At 47.7% G+C, this 20,530-nt stretch overlaps 1 protein-coding gene across 1 annotated transcript in view; it reads left to right on the forward strand.

Moving 5' to 3' along the window:
- Nucleotides 1-4,344: 4,344 nt before the first annotated feature.
- Nucleotides 4,345-20,530, forward strand: part of MPP2 (MAGUK p55 scaffold protein 2) — a 73,587-nt gene continuing 57,401 nt past the window's right edge. The window contains exon 1 of the mRNA XM_053361220.1: nucleotides 4,345-4,499. The gene's annotated coding sequence lies outside the window, so the exon portion shown is untranslated. The remainder of the gene's footprint in view (nucleotides 4,500-20,530) is intronic.

Genomic DNA, 20,530 nt, shown 5'->3' on the forward strand with positions numbered 1-20,530 from the left:
ATACTGGGCTGAGGCCGTTTATGGCTTTAAAGGTCAGCCGCAACACTAGGCTCTGTGGTTTAACCTATAGCACCACCCGCGTCCCATGTGGGATCTCTACCAAGCCCCCAAAAGAGGGTCAGGATCTTCCCAGGAACCAACACAGAGTTTCTTCCACCAAGCCTCCCGCCCCACTTTTTCAACAGAAGCCCAAGATTGCAGTGTTGATGCAGAAACTGCTGGCCTGAACAGGTTGTGCTCTCTCTCTCTTCCTTCCCTGAGCCTGAAGTACATATGAGAACATTTTATACCCCCTGCTTCCTCCACCCCCAACCCAAGTGCTTTCTCCACCCAGATTCAGCTCAGCTTGAAAGATTTTACGCATGAAACTAAGGGCACACAAACATTCCTGCATGAGTCAAGAAATAACAATAACATGTCCTCCAGCATCTCTCTGATGAAAATAGGGACGTCCTATTCCATTATTGGGATGCGGGTGGTGCTGTGGGTTAAACCACAGAGCCTAGGACTTGCTGATCAGAAGGTCGGCGGTTCGAATCCCCGTGACGGGGTGAGCTCCCGTTGTTCGGTCCCTGCTCCTGCCAACCTAGCAGTTCGAAAGCACATCAAAGTGCAAGTAGATTAATAGGTACTGCTCCGGTGGGAAGGTAAACGGCGTTTCCGTGTGCTGCTCTGGTTCGCCAGAAGCGGCTTAGTCATGCTGGCCACATGACCCGGAAGCTGTACGCCGGCTCCCTCGGCCAATAAAGCGAGATGAGCACCACAACCCCAGAGTCAGTCACGACTGGACCTAATGGTCAGGGGTTCCTTTACCTTGTCTCATTCTTTTCAGTTCCATTTCCCACAAATGCCCACTAGATGGAGCTAAATGATTTTTTTAACCTTTGCTGTGTAGTGCAGAATGTTCTTCACTGACCACCAATTTTTAAGAATTCATTCCTTGGCTTTTTAAAGAAATCTTTTGATATTGCTTTTGATATTAATTTTTTGGAGGTGGTGGTAGAGGCTGGCAGGTCGTTCCTGGAAATGTTTTTACATGGAGTGAGGGGGGGGCGGGGGCAGGGGAGTCAATATATATATATTTTGGGAAATATTGGATTGTTTTTATGTCAAAATTTCTCTGAAAAATAATATTTACTTTTTTAAAAAATGAAATGTTTTTACACTGAAGCGGGGAATGAGGTACAAATTCATAAGCTAAATAACTATGTACAGTAGTACCTTGGTTGTAAAACTTAACCCATTCCGGAAGTCTGTTCCAAAACCAAAGCGTTCCAAAACCAAGGTGCGCTTTCCCATAGAAAGTAATGCAAAATGGATTAATCCATTCCAGACTTTTAAAAACAACCCCTAAAACAGCCATTTAGCATGAGTTTTACTATCCAACGAGACCATTGATCCATGAAATGAAAGCAATAAACAATGTACTTTAGTCACACAATCGTCAATCAGTAGCTGAACTGGGTTCCACACAGTTAGAAAAAAAGAGCCACAAAAACAAAAAACAACAACAAAATAAATAGCAAAAGCAGACAGACCTCAGCGTAACGCTCAAAATGGAAGTGTGGCACTCGAAACGGAAGCGTAACACTCAAAACACAGCATGTTTGGCTTCTGAAAAAAGTTTGCAAACCGGAACACTTACCTCCGGGTTTGCAGTGTTTGGGTTCCAAGTTGTTTGAGTACAAGGCATTTGAGAACCAAGGTACTACTGTATGCGTATGTACTATGTCTTTAAAAACACATTCAAAGCACATCCTTTCCCTCAAAGAATTCTGGGCCCTGTAGTTCACCCCTCACAAAGTTACAATTCCCAGTTACCCTGAACAAACTACATGGCCCAGAATACCTTGGGGAGAAGGAAAAGCATGCTTTGAATGTGCTGTAAAGGTTTATTGTGTACGCAGCCAACATTAATAGTTCACTAGACTTTCATTTTTTTCTCCAGGTCTGTGCCAAGAAAAGTTGGACTACATTACTGCCATAGTGGACATGTTGGAAAAGTGATCTCTTTTCGATTTTGTCCAGTTTCCTTTCCCACAGATGCGAACCTGCGTTGCCCACAGAAACCCTTTCTGTCTTCCTCACTTAATTATGGCTCAATCAGATAATTAGAATTTAAATGAAGTGAAAACTGCATTTTGTCGCTTCTTTTATTTCCTCCCTTTTCAGATTGTTAGATCTGAAATCATATCCAATAGGGATTATTTTCCATAACGGGAATAAAAAATCCCTGACCTACTAGATAATGTCAGCCATGTGTTTGACAGCTGCACCCCCCCCCCAAATTCCATGCTAGAAATCATTAGGAAAAGTATTGAAAACACTTATCAAAATGAGGATAAGTCTGTTTTAGACTCTGGGCTTGATGGTGGTGGGCCCTTTAGATGCTAACCTGGATTACTCTGTTTCCTTCAAAATGTGGCAAAATGATAATGATGATGATGATGATGATGATGATATCATTTATACCCTGCCCATCTGGCCGGGTTTCCCCAGCCACTCTGGGAAGCTCCCAACAGAATATTAAAAACGCGATTAAACATCAAACATTAAAAACTTCCCAAATCAGGGCTGCCTTCAGATGTCTTCTGAAAGTCGGATTGCACCCTCCTCATTGAGAGATGTGGGGTCCTGGCCTTTTGCCCCACAATTGTGGCTCAGGGTGGCTATTTTACACCCCTCACACACACACCAATGACAAACGAGGATGCAGGTATGCATAGACAGTGCCATTGACAATATATACAGTGGAACCTTGGTTCTCAAACAGCTTAGTTGATGGACAGATCAGCTCCCGGACGCCAAAAACCTGGAAGTAAGTGTTCCGGCGTTCAAACGTTTTTCGGAAGCCGAATGTCTGACGTGGCTTCCGCTTGACTGCAGGAAGCTCCTGCAGCCAATTGGAAGCCACACCTCGGTTTTTGAACCGTTTTGGGAGTCAAATGGACTTCCGGAATGGATTAAGTTCGAGAACCAAGGTTCCACTCAGTGCCAGATTTACAAGCTATAGCTTAGGGCCCCAGTCTCTTGGGGGCCCCAAAATATTTAAAGGAAAAAAATAAACCTGGATGTACATTTTCAAAATATAAGATAAAAAACAAATAAAATCAAACCTACATACAGTCTTCAAGGGGGTACTCAGTGCTTTATTTCTGGGGGGGGGGACGCAGGGGGACACATACCCCTAAACATTTTGTGAATCTAAGTTTGGCCTCATTGAGGGGCAGGATTTCAATATGAGTAGGAAAATGAGAGTACAGTACCCTTAAACATTTTTCTTAGAAAAAATGCACTGCCCCATAACATCTTTGTCCTTTTGTCCATTGACTGTATTTATTTCCCCCAATTTGAACTATGAAGTTGTAATTTTCTTGTGTCAAAATGAGAGTACCCCTAAACATTTTTTTAAAAGAAAAAAAGCACTGGGTGGGTAGTGTTATGTACTGAAATTCTCACCCTGGGCCAGCAGGGGGATACTGTAGATAGTTTTCACTCAGGTCTACATATGCAAATAAGGAATTGAAAGTGGCGTTCAGTGATTGGATAGTTACAGAATGTTGTTACTGTTGCTTTGTAGTTGAGCTCTATATAAGCAGGTTGGCTGAACCCTTCAGCCCAGTTCTGTTCTGGGTCTGTGAATAAACAAGAGATGTTTGAAGAATCGCTGTGTTGTCTGATATGTTCACCCACAACTTAACAGGTGGGAGAACCCAAACCCTGTTGTTGTTGTTTAGTCGTTTAGTTGTGTCTGACACTTTGTGACCCCATGGATCAGAGCACGCCAGGCACTCCTGTCTTCAACTGCCTCCCGCAGTTTGGTCAAACTCATGCTGGTAGCTTCGAGAACACTGTCCAACCATCTCGTCCTCTGTCGTCCCCTTCTCCTTGTGCCCTCCATCTTTCCCAACATCAGGGTCTTTTCCAGTGAGTCTTCTCTTCTCATGAGGTGGCCAAAGTATTGGAGTCTCAGCTTCGCGATCTGTCCTTCCAGTGAGCACTCAGGGCTCATTTCCTTAAGAATGGAGAGGTTTGCTCTTCTTGCAGTCCATGGGACTCTCAAGAGTCTCCTCCAGCACCATAATTCAAAAGCATCAATTCTTCGGCGATCAGCCTTCTTTATGGTCCAGCTCTCACTTCCATACATCACTACGGGGAAAACCATAGCTTTAACTATACGGACCTTTGTTGGCTTTGTTGGCAAGGTGATGTCTCTGCTTTAACCCAAACTCTGCTTTTGCACAAATAAAGGCTGGTGGGACCCAGAGAAATCACGTTTGCCTGGAGCGTCGCCCTTTTAAGGAGGCGCTGCCCCCTAGAGGCCGCTCCGAGGAGCGACGCGAGCCAGTCCGGAGCCTCGCCTCGCCAGATCCAGAGCCGCGGGAATTCGCAGCGGCTTCGGAGCGCAGCGACTCCATCCATCTATCCATCCCATCGCATCCCAGCCTCGCTCGCTTGCTCGCTCCTCCGACGTATCCGTCGCCTGTGCACCGAAGCAGGTGAGCGGCGGCCGCGTTCCTTTCCCTCTTTGCCTCCCCTATTCATTCACGCCGTTCCCCCTTCCTACACGCCATGGAGCGTGTTTAATCAGAGCGCGCCTAACAACGTGGGAGTTTCCCCCCTGCCGGGTCTTTGATCTTCCTCTTCTCCGTTCTACCCCCGCCCCCGCCTCCTCTAAACACACCGGTCAGTTACAACGCCATCAATTCCATGCTTGCATTACGCGACCCCCGCCCCCACCCCCAGTTCGGATTTTAACACCCCCCTCTTCTTGTGTGGAATAGAGACCTTCGTCTTTGATGGCGAAGACGCGCCTCTTCATTTTCAAGCTCTCGCCGACCACCCCACCCCCTAATTCTTGCCGCTAGGTCGCGGGGGCGCCTTTCACACAGCCCACCCAACCCCTTTACGATCTGAATATTTGCAATGGGTCCCTTTCCTCTTCATTGCATCCTCCTCCCCGCCCCCCACTCTTGCTTTACTCCTTGCTTTTGATGATGGCTGCTGCGCGCGTGGAGATCCGGCGCTGCAATTCATTCCCCACACCGGAACAGGAGGAGGGTGATGCCCTGGGTGCTACTGAAGGCTTTTAATCCGGTTTCTCTTTAATTATTTTTATTTTTATTTCAACTATTTAATTATTTTATTTAATTATTTTTAATTTTAATTATTTAATTATTTATATTATTAATTAAATTTGTATACCGCCCTATACCCCCCCCCCGCAGGTCATATTGATTGATGGATTGCGTTTGACCCCATCCTTTTCCCCTCTCCACGGAGCTCAAAGGGGGCATACATGGTTCTTCTCTCTCCCCTCATTTAGTCCCCACGACAACCCTGCGAGGGAGGCTGCGAGCGAGCGAGCTTCACGGCCAGTGGGGATTTGAAACCTGGCCTTCTAGGTCCTAGTCCGACACTCTTAACCCATTTTAATGTATTTTTAACCTTTGTTGGAAGCCGCCCAGAGTGGCTGGGGAAACCCAGCCAGATGGGCAGGGTGCATGTTACTTCCGGGTTTTGCCGCTTGCGCATGCGCAGACGCTCTAAATGACATCATGCGCATGTGCAGAAGTGGCGAAAAGCAACGCGTGCGTGCGCAGACATGCCATCGCTAGTTACGTTTGCTTCTGGATGCGAACGGGGCTCCAGAATGGATCCCATTCGTATCCAGAGGTACCACTGTATTTTAAAGAAAAAAGGGTGACGTATTCAGTTCTTTCCTCCCTGGTTTATCCTCACAAGAACCCTGGGAGGTAGGTTAGGCAGAGAAAAAGGCAGGGACAGAGGCAGAAAGAGATATTGGCTCAATGTCTCCTAGTGAACTTAAATGTCTGAGTGAGGATTTGAACCCAGGTCTTTCCAGTCCTAGGGCAGATTCACACCATGCATCTAAAGCACATGAGCAACCCTCCACCCCCCCAAAAAATCCTAGGAACAGGGTAGGGGTGGGACTTTGGTAATACAGCACCCTGAACAAGTTGGTGCCCTCCCCTCTCTCACCTTCCATTCTGCGCATGCTCTCAGTGCCCTGTGCGGGGGAACTGAATCCGGCACTGCTGAGAACTACAGTTCCCTGAATTCTTGTGGGGTAGCCATCTGCTTTAAACGTGTGTTGGATGTGCTTTAAGTGCAAGGTGTAAATCGGCCTCTAGTCTGTCACCCAAACCACTCTGCTGCCCTGGTTCCTGCTGGTGAGGGTGCCATTGTATCAGTATCATACTTACTATCTGGGTCTGGACAGGAACCAGTTGTCCACCAGATGCCCTTATTCTCCAGCTCCAGGGGTCAGCAAACTTTTTCAGCAGGGGGCCGGTCCACTGTCCCTCAGACCGTGTGGGGGGCCGGAATATATTTTGAAAAAATAAAATAAAAATGAAAGAATTCTTATGCCCCACAAATAACCCAGAGATGCATTTTAAATAAAAGGGCACATTCTACTCATATAAAAACGCACTGATTCCCGGACCATCTGTGGGCCAGATTTAGAAAGCGATTGGGCTGGATCCGGCCCCCGGATTTGCCTACCCATGGGTTTGCCTACCCATGTCTAACTCCCATCTGCCCCAGTGAGCATGCTCATTGGTCAGGGATGACTGAAAACAATAGTGTGCGGACATATGTGTGAATTAGCACACCTTTGCCAGGTAGATGCACGTCTGTGGCATTTGTCCACAGACAGTTTTTCAGAGTCATGTGGCCAGCGTGACTAAGCCGCTTCTGGCGAAACCAGAGCAGTGCACGGAAACGCCGTTTACCTTCCCACCGAAGCGGTACCTATTTATCTACTTGCACTTTGATGTGCTTTTGAACTGCTAGGTTGACAGGAGCAGGGACCGAGCAACGGGAGCTCACCCTGTCGTGGGGATTCGAACCACCGACCTTCTGATTGACAGGCTCAAGAGGCTCAGTGGTTTAGACCACAGTGCCACCTGTGTCCTATGCTTTTAAAGTAATAGTTTTTAAGAACTACAGTGGTACCTCGGGTTACATACGCTTCAGGTTACAGACTCCGCTAACCCAGAAATATTACCTTGGGTTAAGAACTTTGCTTCAGGATAAGAACAGAAATTGTGCTCCAGCGGCGCGGCAGCAGCAGGAGGCCCCATTGCTAAAGTGGTGCTTCAGGTTAAGAACAGTTTCAGGTTAAGAACGGACCTCCGGAACAAATTAAGTACTTAACCTGAGGTACCACTGTATTAAATTCATAATAGCTCATATAGCTTTGTATATAACTCAGTTGGTAATCTCAGGGTTGTGGGTTTGAGCACCATGCTGGGCAAAAGATTGCAGGGGGTTGGACTAGATTACCCCCATGGCTGTCAACGTTTCCCTTTTTTAAAGGGAAATTCCCTTATTCCGAATAGGATTCCTCGCAAGAAAAGGGAAAAGCTGACAGCTATGGATTACCCCTGGGGTCCCTTCCATCTCTACAGTTCTTTGATTCTATAATACAGTGGTACATCGGGTTACATACGCTTCAGGTTACAGACTCCGTTAACCCAGAAATACTGCTTCAGGTTAAGAACTTTGCTTCAGGATGAGAACAGAAATTGTGCTCTGGCGGTGCGGCAGCAGCAGGAGGCCCCATTAGCTAAAGTGGTGCTTCAGGTTAAGAACAGTTTCAGGTTAAGTATGGACCTCCGGAATGAATTAAGTACTTAACCCGAGGTACCACTGTACGCAAAAGTGATTTACCATGATTTATGCATTTTAGAGGCGAAAAGGGTTAGAGCAGGGCAGCGGCGGCACAAACTCTCCTCCCCTACAGTTTTCCTGCAAATCAAAGCTCATATTCTAATTGCAGTTTCAAGATTTATAGTTCTAGGAATGGTTGGACGGGGAGGGGGGTTGTGGCAGGAGAGGGATGAGTTGCACGCTGACACCTAAAACAATTACTTAAGAATTCCCAAGAATAAGGGGACTTTAAAAAGGGGGGGGGAGCAACCATTTAAGTGTGGTGTTAACAAAAGTGGAAAAACAATGGAAACTAAATCTCAGAGGTTCTTTTTTAAATGCGTATGAAATTTTGTTTCAGCTGCGCTCTGCTCATCCTCAAAATGGCTCTCTCCGTGGTACCGCTTCTGCCCGTTTGGAAAAGCGCTGACAATAAAGAGGGCATTTGTGTGTTTTTCTTTGAAAACAAAGAGCCGCAAACATTGGAGCTTTCCATCAGCCTGAGTGGAGCAGGGTCTTACATAAGGGGGAATGTGGTGATAGGCTGGCAGCACAGAGCAGCTCAGCAGCCTATGATTCTCCCCTTTCCCTTCCCTCAGCCCCATGGCAGGTCCTAGCTTGTCACGTGAAATCAGGCTCCTATAATCCAGAACGCTTCTGCTTTTGAATGGATGATGTCGGAATCCTTTTCAGCTGCTGGGGAGGGGGAAAAAGGCTGGAGGAGGCTGCTGAGTGAGTAGGTAGGATCTGTCTGTGTGTGTGAGAGAGGGAGAGAGCTGTTTTACAATGAGATTGATGCTTCCCTAGAGACCATGGCGGCGTAGGCACTAACCTGCTTGCAGCACAAAAATGTCATTTCCCCCTCAATCCGGAATCGTGTATGGTTATCCTGAGTGCGTTGCTTTCAGCCTAGATTGAGTCTGGATCATAGCTGTCAACTTTTCCCTTTTTTAAAGGGAAGTTCCCTTATTCTGAATAGGATTCCTCGCAAGAAAAGGGAAAAGTTGACAGCTATGGTCTGGATCCTGCCATCCCCAATGGTTGGGGTGGATCCACGTTTCAAGAAAGGGGATTTCGACTAACAACCAGGTGGCGCTGTGGGTTAAACCACAGAGCCTAGGACTTGCAGATCAGAAGGTCGGCGGTTCGAATCCCCACGACAGGGTGAGCTCCCGTTGCTCTGTGCCAGCTCCTGCCCACCTAGCAGTTCGAAAGCACGTCAAAGTGCAAGTAGATAAATAGGTACCGCTCTGGCAGGAAGGTATCTTACCTTTACCAGGAAGAACTTTCTGGTGGTGGAAGTTGTTGGACAGTGGAACGGACTCCTTTGAAAACTGGTGGGTTCTCCTTCACTGGTTTGTTTTTTATAGCAGAGGTTCATGAATCATGGATGCTTAAGTTTGAGATTCCTGCATTATCAGGGGCTGGACTGGATGACCCTGAGGGTCCCTTGCAACTCGATAGTTCTGTGATTCGATGGTTCCTTGATACATGCTTGAAAATCCTCTTTTAGATGAGGTTTTCCTTTTCCTCCCTGCTCGTGGCCCAGGTGAACAGAAGAGGAGGAAGCAGTGATCAGGATGGATAAAAATCAATGATATTTTTTAAATCAATCAATCAATCAGATTTTTAAATTTTATATCGGATTTAAAAATAATAATAATAATAATTGGATTTTTAAAAATAAAATCCTTTTGGAGGAAAAAATCTTTCTAAAGATAGTTTTCTATTTAAGTTACATTATAGTCCAAAGGCTATTTATCAGGAAATAGGGATTTGTTTTAAGTTTTTCATGTGTGCTAAAACTCAGTCTAAGTTTTTTTTAAAAATTGTTTAACCACAACAGTTAACAAACATGGATACATATGCTATAATGTTACTGTTGTAGTCAAATAAATTGTTTAAATTGTTATGAAGGAAATGATTGTTTTTCTCCTTCCAATAAAGTACAGCAGAAAAGTTAAAACAGTTAACTTATTAAACCTCGCAATAATTTTATAATTATCGATCTCTGTATTTCTAATAGTATAACCAAGTCAGTAATTTTGGATGTAACTTGTAAAAACTACTCTGAAAATTTATTAATCCAAAAATGAAACCTTCATCTGGTTGTAAATATTAAGATTATACCAGCAAGAATGAATCTTTCTGTAAAAACAAACAAATAGATTTAAATCAAGTCTTACTGACTAGTGATTTAAATCATGATTTTAATCGATTTGATTTAAATCAAATCCACCCTGGTTGTGATTGTGATCTTGGTACACACCCAGCCATAACATCATGGGGCAGGTATGGACACACACACACACACAAACACAAACACAATGCACAGGCCACCTTCATCTGTTTTCAAATGTATACATTGTGGGGTAATGCAGAATCAATTTTGGGAACAGAAACCAGTTCCTCAAGAAGCACTTTTCAGGGACTAAAAATACGCAAGATCTCGATGGTGTTTGGACTATGTGGAATAAACAAGTACTCAATCTCCATTGATTCTAAAATAAAACATCGCAGCCTGCAACAAATCTCTTGCCAACCCTGGACTGCTTGTAAGTATGCAGACAGGCAGGTGGGAACTGGCTGAGAGCAGACTGAGGTTGATGGGGCAGTGCCCCATTTGCCGTAAAGAACCAACCTCCACCCTATCCACCCACTTTCCAGTTCTCCTTGCAGTCCTCCTGTCCCTTAAGCACAGGTAAGGGCCTCATCCAGCCAGCATGCTGCTCACAGTTGTGCAGTCAATTGGTCTTAATTCTCTTTCCTTGACAATCCTCTTGTCCACTGGCAAAATTCACGAGCTCTGCTTTATGGCTGGCACATGGCGTCAGAAAGCTTGTAGACAATGCCACACACTACTAAGGAAATATGCTGGAGTTTTCCTGGCACCCAGCTTTGGCTGTCTGCCCCAGAAGCAACAGGTGTTCAAAATTAGCCAGGCGCCAGGTGTATTTCATACCTGGCTATGGTGACAGCAGTCATGAAATTAAAAGACGCCTGCTTCTTGGGAGAAAAGCAATGACAAACCTAGACAGCATCTTAAAAAGCAGAGACATCACCTTGCCAACAAAGGTCCGTATAGTTAAAGCTATGGTTTTCCCAGTAGTGATGTATGGAAGTGAGAGCTGGACCATAAAGAAGGCTGATTGCTGAAGAATTGATGCTTTTGAATTATGGTGCTGGAAGAGACTCTTGAGAGTCCCATGGACTGCAAGAAGATCAAACCTATCAAACCTATCAAACCTATCCATTCTTAAGGAAATCAGACCTGAGTGCTCACTGGAAGGTCAGATCGTGCAGCTGAGGCTCCAATACTTTGGCCACCTCATGAGAAGAGAAGACTCCCTGGAAAAGACCCTGATGCTGGGAAAGATGGAGGGCACAAGGAGAAGGGGACGACAGAGGATGAGATGGTTGGATAGTGTTTGCGAAGCTACCAGCATGAGTTTGACTGCGGGAGGCAGTGGAAGACAGGAGTGTGTGGCGTGCTCTGGTCCATGGGGTCATGAGGAGTCAGACACGACTAAATGACTAAACAACAAAAATCAGATGCTTGTGACCAGGTACATAGAGTTGCCTGGGTGCCAGGATGTCACCGGACATCTCCACCATCTGGAGGTGCATGCCTGTGATTCATTGGATCTGGACTGTTTTCATACATCAATGCCCCATCCTGTAGACTTCTATCAGTTATATTTTACGTGCACAATCAGAATGAATTTCAGGAACCAAAATGCTTCCCCAGTGCAGCCTGAGCAGGAGCAGTGAACAAGGTTATAGTTAATTGTTGCAGCTTGTCTTCGCTTGCCCCACCCCACTGCCCTGCTCACAGTTGTGAATGATATTCTTAATGTTATGAATGGTCAGTGTCGCCATTAAGAAAAAGAGGTCAGCGTAGGTGAATATATATGTGGACTGTCCCTGGATAAAGTGACTTTTCTTCTTTAAGTACTCAAAGTTCTGTACCTAGCTCAAGGTTGTCACCTGAACTCTCCAGATGTTTAACTGAGACTCAATCACAACCAGTCCATCATTTCAAAAATAAGGATTTATCCTTGCCTTGTCCCCAGATGGCAAGTAGGGATTCTGTTTTGGTGACCGAAACCTTTGTTTCGCAGGGGTCAGCAAACATTTTCAGCAGGGGGCCGGTCCACTGTCCCTCAGACCTTGTGGGGGGCCGGACTATATTTTGAAGAGAGAGAAAAAAAGAACGAATTCCTATGCCCCACAAATAACCCAAAGATGCATTTTAAATAAAAGCACACATTCTACTCATGTAAAAACACCAGGCAGGCCCCACAAATAACCCAGAGATGCATTTTAAATAAATGGGCACATTCTACTGATGTAAAAACATGCTGATTCCCGGATCGCCTGTGGGCCGGATTTAGAAGGCGATTGGGCCGGATACGGCCCCTGGGCCTTAGTTTGCCTACCCATGGTTTAAGGAGTCATTTGGCACCTAGATTATCTGTATCTGAGTTTCAATAATAATAATAATAATAATGAAAAAAATTTATTATTGATACCCTGCCCATCTGGCTGAGTTTCCCCAGCCACTCTGGGCAGCTCCCAACAGAATATTAAAAACACGATAAAACATCAAACATTATAAACTTCCCTAAACAGGGCTGCCTTCAGATGTCTTCTAAAAGTCAGATAGTTGTTTATTTCCTTGACATCTGGTGGGAGAGCATTCCACAGGGCGGGCGCCGCTACCAAGAAGCCCTCTGCCTCGTTCCCTGCAACCTCACTTCTCACAGTGAAGGAACTGCCAAAAATCCCTCAGAGCTGGACCTCCGTGTCTGGGCTGAACGATGGGGGTGGAGACGCTCCTTCAGGTATACTGGGCTGAGGTCCATGCCTTTCATACTGTCTTTTGTTACCCTGATTTCCAGCTAGCCTCCCTGCCAGCTCAGAAGCCCTCTGGCTCTCTCTCCAGGCTCTCATCCCTACAATAAATTCCATCTCTTGTTAGACCACAGATGGGCAATCTTTGGTCCTGGAAGCTGAATGTGACCCCCAGGTCTCTCTGTCTGGCCCTTGGGAAATACCCCGGGCAATATTTTCCCCAGCATTGCTCCACACCCTCTTTGAGTGCTTTTGCCTGGCTAGCAGAACGCACCTTTGACCTGCTGTAAAGAATATTTCTTGCTCAGCTGGCTAGAAGATGGAAAGATGGTGTGAGCTGATGTGTACTGTATGTAGAAACCTTTCGATTCTGTGTGTGCCTGTCACATAGCCTACTTTACAAAGGTACTTCCTGCAGCCAACCTGTTTCTTTCTGTCCCTTCCTCCAGGGATGCCTTGCCACGGATCGTAAATAGCCAATTGATTTTATTTATATGCTTGCAAGAATTTTAGAAGGAGGTTGACCTTCATTTCCAGCTCCAGACTGATTAAAACATTCTATTGCAGGCAATTTCCATAATCGAACTACAGTTGTACCTTGGTTCTTGAACGCCTTGGTACTCGGATGTTTTTGCTCCCGAACGCCGCAAACCCGGAAGCGAGTGTTCTGGTTTGCGAACGCTTTTTGGAAGCCAAAAATCCAACGTAGCTTCCTGGGCTTCCAATTGAGTGCAGGAAATTCCTGCAGCCAATCGGAAGCCGTGCCTTGGTTTTTGAATGTTTTTGGAAGTCGGACGGACTTCCGGAATGGATTACGTTCGAGAACCTAGGTACGGTTGTATTTATGTATAGCCCAGATCATCAAATCAGTGCAGAAAAAGTGTTCTAGAAATTTCCTGGCTTCCTCTGCTGCCAGAAAAAGTTTTGCTCTTTGCTTTACAGTTTTTCCCATTGGGATTTTAAGATTTTATAAAACTGGCATCTTTAAAACGCTTACAAAACATTTGCAAAATGTTGTAATGTTTTTAGCTGCTTAGTTCAGGCAGCAAGGATGGAAAAATACCTGCTCAGGATATTTACGCAGTCTTTAGACTACAGATCCATGATGCAGCGTAGCTGGAGACGGAATATGCATGTGTGATTATATCTGAGGCCCCACTTTAATGGAAGCAATCCTCTGATAATTCAAGGCCAAAGATCAAAAAGGGTTTCCAAAAGAAATCCATTGTGCTTCCCACCCCCACTAGATCGAAAGACAAAATTCCTCCTTGCGGGTTTCAATATGCCTAATTTAAGTGGCTGAGGGTAGTATTCAGGAAATGTTCATCAGGGTCCTTCCTTGGAATCTGCTGTGAGTAAGGAGGTGACATAGGTGCCTCTGGGCATGTGCAGAAGGCCAGCTCCAGAAGGGGGGCATTTGCCAGAGCTCAGTAGAGTATGAATCTCAAGGTTGTGGGTTCGAGCCCCATGTTGGGCAAAAGCTTCCTGCATGGCAGGGAGATGACTCTTTTGGTCCCTTCCAACTCTACAATATGGAGAAGCTCCGAAACGAGTGGGGCTCCTGAAAGCAGCTCAGCATTTCAACTTTGCACAGAGTATCCCAATCAGATAAGATGCAGCCCGAGAGAATTCTCATTTTGCACATTCAACCTCTTCCAGTTTAACCGGGTCCTGCCGAGGAGACCACGCTTGACTCCCTCCCTCCCAGATTCTGGATCCGGGTCTGCCTTCGGGCCCCTCCAAACATCTACGAGTCCATTAGCAAAAGGGATGTGACTCCTCCGTCCCCAGAGTACTATTGATCCCTCGCTTATTGATGGAGCCCCTGCTCGTGGGCATGTTGGCTGTGTGATGGATTATTTCCCTCTGCTGCCAGAAGCCCAGGTTGAGATTTCTCTTGCGAGCTGTCAGCGAGGGCTGCATTAATAATGGAGCGTCTTAGGGGTGACCGGCCAGGGCAATTTCCTTGGCTTGTGTTTTTATTTATTTTTTAAGTGGCTTGCTTGGAAAGAGAAGCCTGCAAATTGCGTGGCTTCTGTTTGCTGAAACCCTGGAAGGTGTAGAAGTGAAACCTGAAGCTCAGGAGAAGCTCATCATTGCAGCCCCCATAGCCCCCAAATACCAGCAACTATGTTGATCATGTGGTTGTTGTTGTTTAGTCGTTTAGTCGTGTCCAACTCTTCGTGACCCCATGGACCAGAGCACGCCAGGCACTCCTATCTTCCACTGCCTCCCGCAGCTTGGTCAAACTCATGTTTGTAGCTTCGAGAACACTGTCCAACCATCTCGTCCTCTGTCGTCCCCTTCTCCTTGTGCCCTCCATCTTTCCCAACATCAGGGTCTTTTCCAGGGAGTCTTCTCTTCTCATGAGGTGGCCAAAGTATTGGAGCCTGGAGAGCCAGTGTGGTGTAGTGGTTAAGAGCGGTAGTCTTGTAATCTGGGGAACCGGGTTCGCGTCCCCGCTCCTCCACATGCAGCTGCTGGGTGACCTTGGGCCAGTCACACTTCTCTGAAGTCTCTCAGCCCCACTCACCTCACAGAGTGTTTGTTGTGGGGGAGGAAGGGAAAGGAGAATGTTAGCCACTTTGAGACTCCTAAAGGGGAGTGAAAGGCGGGATATCAAATCCAAACTCCTCCTCTTCTTCTTCTTCTTCTTCTTCTTCTTCTTCTTCTTCTTCTTCATCTTCAGGATCTGTCCTTCCAGTAAGCACTCAGGGCTGATTTCCTTAAGAATGGACAGGTTTGATCTTCTTGCAGTCCATGGGACTCTCAAGAGTCTCCTCCAGCACCATAATTCAAAAGCATCAATTCTTTGGCGATCAGCCTTCTTTATGGTCCAGCTCTCACTTCCATATTGTCAGGGAACTGCCATCTGAGACTAAGGAGGTGAAAGGGCTCATGGAGGGTGAGAGAGACCATTCAGCGGAGGAGGGGACCAGCAGGGGGAGAAGTGGAGTTCCAAGGGAAAGTGAGTCGGAGGGAGGGCTCAGAGACACTTCAAGCGGGAGCAGCGGGGAGATTTCAGGACCACCTGTAGGGACACCCACTCCTCGGCGGAAACTGTCACGCCGAGAGTCCAGAAGACGCGTTTCCGTTAAGGAGCTTTTATGCTGGAAGAAGTTCCGTAAACGCCCACTGTCCGATTCAACGAGCGATTGATGGAGTCATGTTTAAGGAGCTCCATCACAGACAGAGGTTTGGGGACTTAGCCAAACTCTGAGGGATTAGGATTTTACGCACAAGCAGCTCATCATCCCATCACAGCAATCGGACAGTCCCTGAAAGCAGCTTGTGCAGAGAGACATCATGAGTAACCCAGCCGGAGCCGGAGGAGCAGCAGGAGCTGGAGAGGGTCCAAGCCTGGAAGAAAGGTACAGAGTGTTGGAACTCCAGCTAGCAATGCAAACGGCGAGGCTAGAAGAAAGGAGGGCGCAGGATGCAGAAAAGGCAAAAGGCGCTACACTAGCAAGAAAGATGCCAGGAATGGTGCAGAAGTTTGGGGGGGACCCCAGGAACTACCAAGCCTTTAGGACAGAGATGCAGTATGCTCTTGAACTGCAGTTTAATGACTTTCCCGACGAGGCATCGAGAGTGGCGTTTGTGATTGGCCATCTCGAAGGAGGGGCGAGAGATTGGGTCAGACCCCTGATGGCAGGGAATAGTGACATGCTGAAGGACGCGAGGAAGTTTTTTCGCGCCATGGATTTGATGTTTTCCAGCGAGATCGAACAGGGGCTGGTGCGCAGACAATTGATGGCGTGCAAACAGGGGAGCCGATCGGTTCGTGAGTACTGGACTGAGTTTACAATGTTGATACATAGATTGGGGTGGGACCTTTCGGCGGAACCCATTCAAATGCTCTTTGAAGAGGGGCTTTCTTCGGCGGTGAAAGATGAACTTTCCCGGGCGCCCAGGGCGGAGTCTATGGACCAGCTGACCAAATCAGCGCTGACCATTGGAGCACGCCAGGAGGCAAGAGCCTTGGAGAAGCGGGAGGGGAAAGGAGAGCGTTGGAGGGATTTCCGCATTCCAGAGATTCCAGAACCAAGTTTCCCGCCAGGAGAGCCGATGGAAGTTGGAACAGCGCGCGCGCGCGCAGTTTCAAATCCCAGTGAAGGGAGGAAGAAGGAGGGAAAGAGCGCCAAGAAATGTTATCTCTGCCAGCAGCCAGGTCACTTTGCCAGAGTCTGCCCGCAAAGAAAGGAATGGCAAGGGATGGCTGGAGCTGTTGGGGGGAAGGAGGAGGAAGTCCAGGAGCCAGTAAAAGCCAACGCCTGTCTGCCTCTGTCAGGGCACTGCAGACAGGCCAAGGAGCAGTAAAAGTGCCCACTCCGGAACCTCCAAGACCAGCCCTAGTAATAGAGGTGTTGCTAGAGCTGGCAAACGGATACCCACTAAAGACTAAGGCGCTGCTGGACTCAGGCAGCTCCTGTAATTTTATGAGCAAGGAGTTTGCAGCTGAACACCAGATACAGACACTCCCTTTAAGCAACCCCCTGCAGGTCACCACGATCGATGGGAGGGAGCTGCTGGGAGGAGAAGTCAGCCTACAAACCGTCCCAATGGTTATGAGGGTGGCCAGGCACACTGAGAGGATAGCGTTCAATGTAGCCACCCTGGGAGGGGCTCCAGTCATTTTGGGAATGAGCTGGCTAGCGTTGCATGACCCGCTAGTGGGCTGGCATCAGAGAGTGGTCTCCTTTGGGTCAGCACATTGTCTGGAACACTGCAGAGAGGGAAAGGTGCCAGAAGGGGCAAAAGCCTCTCTAGCAGGGACGGAAGTGGCGGACAAAGGGAAAGTGCCCAAACAATACGCTGACCTGAGCAAGGTCTTCAGTGAAAGGGAAGCAGATAAATTACCACCGCACAGAGACTTTGACTGCCAAATTAATCTGGTCCCTGGGGCCCAGCTCCCCGTGGGCAAGCTGTACGCCATGTCAGACAGGGAAATGCAGGAGTTAAGGGAGTTTATTGATAAAAACCTGAAGAGGGGCTTCATCAGAGAGTCCAGAGCGGTGGGGGGGAGCCCAGTGTTTTTTGTGGACAAAAAAAACACGGATAAACCGAGATTGGTCGTGGACTACCGGGCCCTAAATGCCGTGTCAGAACCAGTGACTTTCCCCATGCCCAGGATTGATGACATTTTGACCAGGGTGAGGAAGGGAAAGATATTCACGAAACTGGACCTGAGAGGAGCATACAACCTGATACGAATAAAGAAGGGGGATGAATGGAAAACCACCATGTTCACCCCTTTGGGGGCGTTTGAATATCTCGTTATGCCATTCGGATTACAATCAGGCTCCGCCTGTTTTCAATCGCTCATGAACCACGTACTGGGACCTTTGCTCTACAAGAATTGCGTGGCCTTCCTCGATGACGTGCTGATATATTCAGAGAATGAGGAGCAGCATGTAAAGGATGTCAGGGAAGTGCTGAGCCAGCTGCAAGCAAACCAGTTGTGGGTGAAATTGGAGAAGTGTCAGTTCCACACCAAGGAGGTGGAATTCCTGGGGTACCGCTTATCAGACAAGGGATTAGCCATGGATCCAGGGAAAGTCCAGGCGGTGCTGGAATGGAAGACACCGAAAACGAAAAAAGATGTGCAAAGGTTCTTAGGGTTTGGGAACTTTTACCGTAAATTCATCAAGAACTTTGCCCACTTAACGGCTCCCATCACGGACTGTCTAAGCAGCAAGAAGAAATTCGTTTGGACGGCGGAGGCGGAGCATGCTTTTGAGGAATTGAAAAGGGCATTCGCTTCGGAAGAACAGCTCCTGCATGTGGATTTACAAAAACCCATGAGAGTGGAAACTGATGCCTCAGACCGGGCGGTGGGGGCGGTGCTGCTTCAGCCAGGGAGCAATAAGTCGGAATGGAGACCGTGTGCCTTCTTTTCGCGTAAGCTGAACAAATCCGAGAGGAACTACACGGTATATGACCGAGAACTACTCGCCATTCACGAAGCGTTCCGGAGATGGAGACACTTACTAATTGGCGCACAACATAAGGTGCAAGTGTGTACGGACCACAAGAATTTGGAGTATTGAAGAACGGCACGGGTGCTCAACCAACGACAAGTGAGATGGGCCCAGGAGTTCTCCAGATTCCATTTTGAAATTTGCTATGTGCCAGGTCCAGAAAACATCAGAGCGGACGCTCTCTCTCGCAAACCTGAATATTTGGAGGGGGAGGGAGCGCCGGAAGAGAGACATATTATCCCAGAGGACCACTGGGTGTGTGGTGCGGCCTGGGTGGGGCAAAGAGAACTGGTAGAGGGAACGGTAAATGATGAGTACGCCCAGGACAAGCTCAGAGGTCTAAGGAGAGAGGGAGAAGACCCCGGGGGTTTTGAAGAAAGAAACGGGGCATTGTATTACAGAGGGGCGCTATATATACCCGAAGGGGAATTGAGGGGGAGAGTACTCAAACAGCTGCACGACAATCCCACAGCGGGGCATTTTGGGCAACACAAGACCATGTGGTTGGTGACCAGGGAGTTTTGGTGGCCCAAGGTGAGGGAGGATGTACGGGAGTATGTGAGAAGGTGTGACCAATGCCAGAGAGCCAAAGGAGAAAGGCGGGCACCAGCGGGGTTATTAGAACCGTTACCCACACCAGAACGACCGTGGGAGGCGGTGTCGATAGATTTTATGACTGATCTGCCCAAATCCCAGGGGAAAACCGCCATACTAGTCGTAGTAGACCTGTTAACTAAGATGGGTCACTTTGTAGCTTGCTCACATGCAGTCACGGCGGAAGAAACAGCGAAATTGTTTGTAGAACATATTTTCAGACTGCATGGCGCCCCCTTGAGGGTGGTTTCCGACAGAGGGAAACAGTTCACGTCCAGATTCTGGAGGAAACTTATGAGCTTATTGCACGTAGAGGTCAACTTTTCGACTGCCAGGCACCCTGAGACCAATGGGCAGGCGGAGAGAGCAAACGGTATTCTCCAACAATACCTGAGGTGTTATGTCAATGACAGAGAGAACGATTGGGTCGAAAAGTTGGCACTAGCGGAATTTGCTTACAATAATGCTGAGAATGTGTCCACCGGGATGAGCCCCTTTTTGGCTAATTATGGGTGCCACCCCAGGGCGTTTCCAGGGGAAGGAGGGGAAAGATGGAGTGTTCCGGCCGCGGAACTTTTTGTAGAAGAAATGGAAGCGATCCATCGTCAACTCCAACTCAACTTAGAAAGGGCCAAGGAAGAATATAAGAGGCAGGCAGACAAGAGCAGAAGGGAAGGTGAAACAATTAGGGTGGGGAGTCGGGTCTGGCTATCAACCCAAGGGTTGCCGTTCAAGGGGGGTTGCAAGAAATTGAGACCCAAAAGATTGGGACCATTTGAGGTCATCCAACAGGTCAACCCAGTGGCGTTCAGACTCCGGTTACCGAACCACATGAAACTGCACCCAGTATTCCACAGGTCATTACTGTCACCATACAGGGGGGAAGGTGAAGGGGTATCCACACGGGGGCCAGCCATAGAAGAAAGGGAAAGCCGCAACCATGTGGCGGAAATCATCGACTCCAGGTGGAAGGGTAATCAGGTGGAGTATTTGGTCGCGTGGGAAGGGGAACCGGAGTCGGAAAACACCTGGGTGAAGGCAGAGGAGGTCCGTGACGAGATCTTGATCGAAACGTTTCACCAAAGGTTCCCCAGGAAACCTCAGCCAGTAGCGAGGTTTCGGAGGGAGTACTTTGGCACCACCGACGATGAGGAGGAACTGGAGGGATTCAGGGAATCGGAGTTGGAAGGAGGAACAGACTCCGATGAGGAGGAGTACTTGGAAACCGGAGACAGCAAAAGGTGGAGGGAAGTGTTCGAAACTTCGGAAGATGAGGGAGGTTCCTTCAGGGGTTTTGCTCCCTCGCCTCCCGCAGAGGAGGGGAGGGAAGGGGGTGAAGGGGGCCCTGGAGGGGAGGTGGATGTCAGGGAACTGCCATCTGAGACTAAGGAGGTGAAAGGGCTCATGGAGGGTGAGAGAGACCA

The sequence above is a fragment of the Podarcis raffonei genome, chromosome 13, assembly GCF_027172205.1.
Source record: "Podarcis raffonei isolate rPodRaf1 chromosome 13, rPodRaf1.pri, whole genome shotgun sequence".
Classification (NCBI taxonomy): Eukaryota; Metazoa; Chordata; class Lepidosauria; order Squamata; family Lacertidae; genus Podarcis; species Podarcis raffonei.